Source organism: Peromyscus maniculatus, chromosome X (assembly GCF_049852395.1).
Source record: "Peromyscus maniculatus bairdii isolate BWxNUB_F1_BW_parent chromosome X, HU_Pman_BW_mat_3.1, whole genome shotgun sequence".
NCBI classification, from domain to species: Eukaryota; Metazoa; Chordata; class Mammalia; order Rodentia; family Cricetidae; genus Peromyscus; species Peromyscus maniculatus.
Genome location: NC_134875.1, coordinates 134,678,792 through 134,688,728, shown reverse-complemented (window position 1 = coordinate 134,688,728; position 9,937 = coordinate 134,678,792).

Sequence of the window (9,937 nt, the reverse complement as noted above, 5' to 3'; positions counted from 1 at the left end):
TGGTCACCACAACATGAAGAACTATATTGAAGAGTCACAGCATTAGGAGGGTTGAGAACCACTAATTTAAAACCATAAAAATTGGCACACAGTGTGGCTTTTCCCCCCCTGAGACAGGGTTTCTCTGTGTAGCTTTGTTCCTTTCCTGGAACTCACTCTGTAGTCCAGGCTAGCCTCGAACTCACAGAGATCTGCTTGGCTCTGCCTCCTGAGTGCTAGGATTAAAGGCATGCGCCACCACCGCCCGGCCCCCAGTGTGACTTTTAATGGTCTCTGCTGCAGAGTTCTTGGTTTCCTTCATCTGGCTGATTTCTTTTCCAGAATGAAGGCAAATGTGCTTGAATAGTTTTATGTCAACTTGACACAAGCTAAAGTCATCTGAGAGGAGGGAACCTCAATTGAGAAAATACCTTCACTGAGCTGGGCATGGTAGCACACGCCTTTAATCCCAGCACTTGAGAGGCAGAGGCAGGCGGATCTGTGTGAATCTGAGCCTGGTCTACAGATCGAGTTCCAGGCCTGTCAGGATGATTACACAGAGAAACCTTGTCTCAACAAACAAACAAACACCAAAATCAACAAAAAGACTAGGCACAAACCCTCATATCAAGGCTGGGTGAGGTAACCAGTAGGAGGAAAAGGGTCCCAAGAGCAGGCAAAAGAGTCAGAGACAGCCCCACTCCCCCTGTTAGGAGTCCCACAAGCACACCAAGTTACACAACTGTCACATATGTGTAGAGGACCTAGTGCAGTCCCACGCAGACTCCAACCTCTGTGAGCCCCTATGAGCCCTGCTTAGTTGATTCTGTAGACTGTGTTCTCCTGGTGTTCATGACCCCTCTGGCTCCTACAGTCCTCCCTCCACCTCTTCTGTGGGGTTCCCTGAGCTCCACCTAATGTTTGGCTTTGTGTCTCTGCATCTGTTTCCATCAGTTGCTGGATGAAGCCTCTCTAAGAACAGTTGGGCCAGGCACAGATCTGTTCTTGCTGGCCATAAGGCATTTTCTTAATTAGTGATTGATGTAAAGGGGCTCAGCCCATTGTGAGTGGTGCCATCCCTGGGCTGCTGGTCCTGGGTTCTATAAGAAAGCAGGCTGAGCAAGTCATGGGAAGCAAGCCAGTAAGCAGCACCCCTCCATGGCCTCTGCATCAGCTCCTGCCTCCTGGTTCCTGCCCTGTTTGAGTTCCTACCTGCACTGCTTTTGATGATGAACTGTTTTATGGAACTGAGATAAATAAACCCTTTCCTCCCCACGTTGCTTTTCGTCATGGTGTTTCATCACAACAATAGTAACCATAACTTAGACAGAAATAGATACCAGGAATGGTATATTATTGTGACAGACATGACCATGTTGTTTGGGGAGGGTTGTAGAAGGACTTTGGAATTTGTGGCAATAAAAGCCATTGAGTGTCCAATGCTTGTTGAGCTGTTCTGTAGGAACTAGGAAGATAAGAATGTTGAGGGCAGTGCAGATGATGGAGGCCTGGTTTGTGAGTTACAGAGGGAAGTTTGTTTTTTTCAAGACATGGTTTCTCTGTGTAGCCCTGACTGTTCAGAGGAAAGTTTAAAGACTTTATTTGGGCCATTTGTTATTTTGAATTAAGATCCTGTGGTTCTGGTCAGCTGGGGATGAAGAATCAGCTGTGATTAACAAGAGACCAGAACTACTAAAGTGAACCCTTGGCTTTGCTGGGATACTCAAGGCTGGTCGGCTGGAGCTGAGAAATTAGTGGTGTGGGAAGTATTTCTTCAGAGTCAGCACACAGGCTGTGTTCCAGAGGCAGCCAAGGCTGTACCTTGCGCTAACAACTGAACTTGGTAGTGTAAGCATCACCCAGATGGCACTGGTTTTGAAGGCGTGAAGGGGTCATGGAGAGCAGCTGAGGCGTGGCACTGTGAGAAGCTCAGAGAGGCCATTGGGGAAATGCAGCCTCAGTAGCAGTTGAAGCCCAGGACTGAAGGGAGCATGCAAAGAAGTTGAGGCTTTGCACCATGAGGAGAGCCTACGAGAGGCTATTGGTGCAGTCCAGTTGCAGCAAGAGACCCCAGCATTTTGGAGATGCCTGTCCCATGGGATGACCACCAAGAACAGCAGCAGTGGAGTGGACCCAGCCGGAGCCTAGAAGATTGTAAGTGAATCCCAGGCATTGGACATTGAGTGATTGATATTTTTGGAGTTTGGTTTTGCTTTGATTTAATTGTGACCATGCCCTGGTTCTTCCCCCTTGAATTAAAAGTATTTAATTTATTTTTGATTCTACAGGAGCCCACAGTTGAGAGACTTTGACTTTTAAAAGGCTTTGGATTTTCAGAGAGATTGACTATTTTAAGGAGAATTTTTTTTTTTTGTTTTTGTTTTTTGTTTTTTGTTTTTTCGAGACAGGATTTCTCTATGTAACAGCTCTGGCTGTCCTAGAACTCACTCTGTAGAACAGGCTGGCCTCGAACTCACAGAGATCAACCTTCCTCTGCCTCTCAAGTGCTGGGATTAAAGGCCTGCACCACCACACCTGGTTCAGAATAAGAGTGTGTGTGTGTGTGTGTGTGTGTGTGTGTGTGTGTGTGTGTGTGTGTGTGTTCATGTGTGAGTGCACATGGAGGCCTGAGGTCAACTTTGAGCATCTTCGATTTCCACCTTACTTTTTTCTAACTGCTTTCCTATTTATGTATGTGTGTCTATGAGTGTGGTTTGTGTGGTGTATGCATGTGTGTGCAAGTGCATGCACCTGTGCACATGTGTGGAGGCCAGAGGAGGTTGTCAGGTGTTATATGTTACTTTCGGTCTACCTTATCCCTTTTAGACAGGAGTTCTCCCTGGATCTGGAATTCATATTTTTAGCTAGGCTAGCAGCAAGTAGCTCCAGTGATCATCCCCCCCCCTACCTCCTCCAGCCCCAACACTCAGGTTACAGGCATTCAGGAAATCAGACGCAGCTTGTCTTAGGAGTTAGGAGTGCTTGTATCCGAACTCAGGCCCTTATGGTCGTGCAGCAAATACTCTTAACCGTGAAGCAAATACTCTTAACCGTGAAGCTGTCTCTCCAGCCCCTCCATCTTATTTTTTGAAACAGAGTTGATTTTTTGGGGGGTGGATTTAAGACAGGGTCTCTCTCTGTAGACCAGGCTGGCCTCCAACTCAGAGATCAGCCCACCTCTGTCTCCTGAGTGCTGGGATTAAATGTGTGTGCCACCGCCACCCAGGGAGACAGTCTCACCTGAGCTTTCTGACTGAGCTATACTGGCTGGCCAGCAGGCCCCAGGAATCCTGTTTTTGCCTACCTGGTGCTGAAAGTACAGGTACATTCGACACTTAGCTTTTTAAAATTGCATTTTATTTACTTTGTTCATGGATACACATACATTTGTGCATGCTCGAGTGTGCCATACCATGCTTGTGGAGCTCAGGGGACAAATTGTGGGAGTTGGTAGGAGAGATTCTACCATGTGGGGCTCAGGGATTGGACTCAACATCATTAAGGATTTGTGGCTAGCACCTTTACCTGCCAACCTTTGCCGCCGTAGTCCCTGGCTTTAAAAACAAACAATCACGGGGGCTGGAGAGATGGCTCAGAGGTTAAGAGCACTGACTGCTCTTCCAGAGGTCCTGAGTTCAATTCCCAGCAACCACATGGTGGCTCACAACCCTCTGTAATGAGATCTGGTGCCCTCTTCTGTATCCATAATAAATAAAATAAATTTAAAAAACAAAAAAAAAAAAAACAAAAAAAAAACAAACAATCACAAGCATGGCTTCTGGGGGTCCAACTCCAGTTTTCCTGCTTTCACTACAAGTACTTGACTGCCTGAGCCATCTTTCTAGTCCCAGGATGAGGTTTCTTAAGCATTAGAACAGGTTCCTAGAAAGAACTCGAACAGTCAACTTCCAGATCATCTAGGTGTTTTCTGTATAGGTGCCATGCTTATGCTCATAGAGACATTAAAATTGGTATACATTAAGCCAGGCAATGGCGGTGCATACCTTTAATCCCAGCACTCGGGAGGCAGAGGCAGGTGAATTTCTGTGAGTTCGAGGCCAGCCTCGTCTACAGAATGAGGCACCAAAACTACACACAGAAACCCTGTCTTGAAACCCGCCCACCAAAAAAGATTGGTATACATTGAGGGCTGGGATGGGAGATGTAGCTCAGTTGGTAGTGCTTGCCTAGCATGCGTGGATCCCTAGCTTTACACATCTGTAATTCCAGCACTTGGGAGATGGAGGCAGAAGGCTTAGAAGTTCAAGGTCATCCTTGGCAATATAGTAAGATCAAGGCTAGTGTGTGCTCTAAAAAAGTGATATTCATGCACAGTTTCAGATGCAGGGATTGTTATTGATTAAGCTAAATATTATGTTATGCTAGTTGTAATGAGAAACTCAAGGGCTTAACAAGTGGTTTTTCTTTTTCTTTTTTCCCCCGAGACAGGGTTTCTCTGTGTAGCTTTGAGCCTTTCCTGGAACTCGCTTTGGAGACCAGGCTGGTCTCGAACTCACAGAGATCTGCCTGCCTCTATCTCCCGAGTGCTGGGATTAAAGGCGTCGCTACCCAGCCAGTGTTTATTTTTTTTCTCGTATAAAATACAATCAGAATGTTTACTGCTGGTCATTTATGGACCCAGAGAAATTTCATTTTATGACCTACTTTCCTCTACATACTTGGAGTTCTCACTAGTTAGTTGCTAGATGGTGAAACAGAGACCAAGAAGCTTGTGTGAGAAGCTTTTGTGGCCCAGACCTAGAAGTGGTAGACAACACTTTAAGACATAATTAAAAGTCAATTTCGGAAAATAATTCTATTGGCTTAAAATCACATTTGTTTTCTTTTATGCAGTGCTGAGGGTGAGCCTCCGAGACTCAGGCATGCTGGACAAGTGATTTGCCACTGAACTACACCCTCAGCCCCGGCACAGGACTTCTTCTACTCTGAGTTCAAGGTCTTCTGTCTGGAGTCAGGAGAATGACTCTGTTGGGTAGTAAGGCAGGTTTATAGGAAACTAAGGAGTTGGAAACATTGTCAAGGGAGAGAGAAGAGTGTACAGAGTTAAGATTATTCCTTTGGAAGCCAGAAGAATGGCCTTCTGCGGTTAGCCAGGCCAGAGGATTACAGCATAACAGACCAGGTGTCATGTAGGACACCATTAACCCAGAGGGTTACAGCTCACATAGATAGATGTTCCTCGTGTCTCCTCCTCTGGGGCTCCATACAGGTTAAGGCAAGGCTTTCAGGATAATGCCATGGCCAGGCTAGCTCCAGAGAACCCAATCAAAAGTTTCTCTTTCTGATCCTCTTGCTTCTGACTTCCAAGTGCTGGAATTACAGGCATTCGCCACTGTGTCTCTCCGTGTGTGTGTGTGTGTGTGTGTGTGTGTGTGTGTGTGTGTGTGTGTGTGTGTGTGTTGCTAGGGATTGAACTCAGGACTTAGGCAAACACTGAGTTGACAACCCCCAGCCCTTTCAAACACCTTCTTGCTTACGGATCTATACTATTGATTACTAGTAGGTTAACTCTGCTAACCAGTCCTGTGGTTTCTTCAATCCTGGTGAGTGCTCTTTCAGTGAGCTGCTTTCCCAATAGAGGATTGCTAGAGAAAGTCAAGCCGGGAGTTCCAAGAAAAGGTCAGATCATAGATTTCTGTAAACGAGTAAAGCGTTTCTTTTGTAGAAAGAAAAGGGCGCTGGAGAGATGGCTCAGTGGTCAAGAGTACGGGCTGCTCTTCCAGAGGACATCAATTCCCAGCACCCACATGACAGCTCACAGCTGTCTGTAACTCCAGTTCCGGAGGATCTGACACCTCACACAGACATGCATGCAGACAAAACACCAATGCACATAAAAGAGAAAGGAAAGGAAGGAAGGAAGGAAGGAAAAGGGGTTCAGAAGAATATTTTGTACATAGTCTGGTCAGATATCCTGGTGCATTTGGAAAGCCAGACTTCTTGTAAAGGTCCAGACAGGGAGCCTTGTGAGACATCATCACATAGTAGCCACACAGTAAGCAGGAAGGCTTCTGCCAGGTGAAGCCCTAGGTCCATAGGTTCATACATAAGATAGGCAGGGTTCAAAGTAGAGAGTCAGCACAGGTTCCCTGTAGTCGGAAGGTCCCAGGAAACCTTCCAACTACAGTTCCCTGCTAGTACTTCTGATTGGATCTTGCTGTGTAGACCAGGCTGGCTTTTTTTGTTTGTTTGTTTTGAGACAGGGTTTCTCTGTGTAGCTTTAGAGCCTGTCCTGGAATTCACTCTGTAGCCCAGGCTGGTCTTGAACTCACAGAGATCTACCTGCCTCCCGAGTGCTGGGATTAAAGGTGTGCGCCACCACCGCCCTGCTCAGGCTGGCTTTTTGCAATCAATTAATTTTATGTGTATGGTGGTTTGCCTACCTGTATGTCTATATTCTGTTTGCATACCTGGTGCTGAAGGAGGCCAGAAGAGGGTAACAGATCCCCTGGAAATAGAGCTAAAAGTGCTTGGGAATCAAACCTGGATCAGCACCTTCTCTTCCCTTTTTGTTTTTGAGACAGGGTTTCCCTATGTCGCCGTAGCTTGCCTAGACCAGGCTGGCCTTGTATCCATAGAGATCTGCCTGCCTCTGCCACCCAAGTGTGGGGATTACAGTCAAGCATCCCCATGCCCTGCTAAGAAAGAACTTCCTGAACAAGTTCCAAACAAGTCTGTGTTGCACGGTGGATCCCGGGTTCCTGCTAATGACACAGGGTGAGGCAGGAGATTGAATAGGACTGTTGTGCCCGGCATGGTCAGGGCTTATTGCTGACAGGGAAGGCAAGAGCTCCCCGAGATCAGAGTTCCTGAAGGAGGTGAGGATGACAATGTCTACAGAGAAACGTCAGGTCGGTACAAGTCAGAAACGAGTTTACTACAAGTGGGCTCTATTTAAGATGCCTCATGGAGGACAGAGTTAACCCAGTGGCATGCCAGGGATGTTCCTGCCTGAGGTCCGGACAGGACCCACAGAGCAGTTAAGGCTGGGTTTGCTTCACTATGTAGCCCAACTAGCCTTGAACTCATGACAATACTACTGCTTCAGCCTCCTGGGGTCTGGGGTTACAGGTGTGAGTTGCCATACCTGGAGGCTCTCATTGGCACCAATCGACAGGGAGTTGGCCCTGTGGTGAAGAGTTAGGTACCCACAGTGTGTTAATTTCTGTGTTTCCATAGCTCTCATGTGGGGTTCCAAGGGAAAACATTTCTATTAATACAAATAAAACTGATTTGCAGGACTGGGGGCAGTCACTCCATCCCAAACCTACTCCTTTTTTTTTTTTTTTTTTTTGTTTTTCGAGACAGGGTTTCTCTGTGTAGCTTTGCGCCGTTCCTGGGACTCACTTGGCAGTCCAGGCTGGCCTCGAACTCACAGAGATCCGCCTGCCTCTGCCTCCCGAGTGCTGGGATTAAAGGCGTGCGCCGCCGCCCAGCCCAAACCTACTCCTTAAACTCAGGGTGGTTAGGCAAGATACTTATCAGGTCCAGACGTCACTTTTTTTATGAGTAAAATGAATATGAATAGACTTTCTTCAGGCATTATGAACTAAAGTAGACCTTTTTTTAAAAAAAATTATTTTTATTTCATGTGCATTGGTCTTTCTTTTCCCTGCATGCATGTCTGTGTGAGGGTGTCAGATTCCTTGGAACTGGAGTTACAGACAGTTGTGAGCTGCCATATGGGTACTGGGAATTGAACCTGAGTCCTCTGGAAGAGTAGCCAGTGCTTTTAACCACTGAGCCATCTCTCCAGCCCTAGATTTATTTTTTTTGGTTTTTTGAGGCAGGGTTCCTCTGTGTAACAGTTCTGGCTGTCCTGGAATTTGCTTTGTAGACCAGGCTAGCCTTGAATTCAGAGATCGGCCTGCCTCTGCCTCCGCCCAGCTAAAGTAGACCTTCTTGAACTGTGAGTTAAGACTGAATATGGAGCTGTGGGTGTGGTGGCCCACACTTTTAATCCCAGCATTGGGCAAACAGAGATTACTCTGAGGCCAGCCTACTCTACATATTGAGTTCCAGGCTAGCCTGGGCTACATGATGAGAGACCCTGTCTTAAGGCAAAAAAAAAAAAGAGAAAACAAAACAAAAGACTGTGGGCTTACATAACTGAATGTGGGGTTTGTGAAAAATTTGGTAGCAGTGAAACATTTCTGAATGTTTAATGGCCAAAAATTAATCCAAAAGTGCATCGAGTGTGTTTGTGGCAGCACTTGATTGTGTGGCAGCATAGTGTTGTGGGGATCCACCAGAGAAGACTGCTCAGGCATGGGTCAAGCCAACAGAAAGGCTTTAGTAGCCAGCTGGTCACTACGCTGTTTGGGATCCCAGTGTAGCCCCAAGCCTTTCTCAGGGGGAGCTTTTAAGCACAAAAAACATGTCCTGGGATGACATACTTCAGTTAACAAGAACAGTTAGCCAGAGGCGGAACTGCAGAAGCCAAAAAGCAAGGTTAGGACATTTAGAGACTTTCCCAGAACTATATGGCCTTTGGTGGATTCGGCCTCTGTTTTCATTTTGGCAGGTGGTGCTGTCTATGGGCTGAATGGTTCTTCATCATGGAGTCACTTGTGCTAAGGTCTGGGGAACTACTAAGATCTGGGATCCTGTTACAATGGGACTTCAACGCAGTCCTGGTTTCTTACTCTCATTCTTTAACATGCAAATGTCAAACTCATATGTGCCAGGCCTCATGGCACCGGTCTCTAATCCCAGGCGCTTGGGAAACTTAGGAGTGTGACAAATGCAAGACTTAGTGAGACTCTATCTCAAAGGATAAAAAGATGGGAGGCAGATAAGAGAGAGTGTGGGGAAACGAGTAATCAGAGATAATTATATACCTGTGTGAGCAAAATAAACTTAAAGAGGAAACAAAGGCTGCCACTATAGCTCAGTGGTGGGGTGCCTGCCTCTCATGAATTAGGCTGAGGTCAATCCCCAGTATTGTATTAGAATGTTTGACTTTAAAAAAATATTACAGTTGTAAGGTGGAAGCGAAGATGCTCAAAGTTGACCCCAGACCTCCACGTGCACGCACACATGAACACACACACACAATCTTATTCTGAGCCAGGTGGTGGTGGCGCACGCCTTTAGTCCCAGCACTTGGGAGGCAGAGGCAGGTGGATCTCTGTGAGTTTGAGGCCAGCCTGGGCTACCAAGTGAGTTCCAGGATAGTTGGAGCTATGTAGACAGACCCTGTTTCGAAAAAAAAAAAAATAGTGTTTGAGTGGGGTTGGAGAGAGAGGTCAGAGGTTAAGAGCACTGGCTGCTCTTCAGGACTCAAGTTCAGTTCCCAGCACCCACATAACAAGCAGTAAGTTACTCCAGTTCCAGGGTGTCTGACACCATCTTCCTGTTTCTGCGGGCACTAGGCATGCATATGGTTCACAGACCTATGCGCAGACACTCATACACATAAAATAACACAGTTTAAAGATGTGAATTACTATTTGAAGTGCTAACTTGAGTTCATTTTTAAAAGCCATTAAGTAAATTTTGGTTTAGGATTGGGACAGCATTTCCAACAACTTCTAAAATTGACCCTAAACATCCTTCTTTTCAAATAATTACATTTATTTATTTATTTATTTATTTATTTATTTATTTATTTATTTATTGTGTGTCTGTGTGTTGTGTGTTGTGTGTGTGTGTGTGTGTGTGTGTGTGTGTGTGTGTGTGTGTAGGTCAGAGTTGTGACAACTTGCACGAGTCAGTTTCCTCCTTCCATTCTGTGGGTCCCCCAGATTGAACTCAAGCATCAGGCTTGGCATCAAGCACACCCCACCCCCCCCCCACCCCCCCCCCACCCCACCCCCCGCCTATTGAGCATTCTTGCTAGCCCAGGCTCAAATACAACTCTCCCATTTCGTACTACGTAGTTATTTGAAGTGGCATTCTCAGCACTGATAATAAACTCAAGATACTCTTCATACAG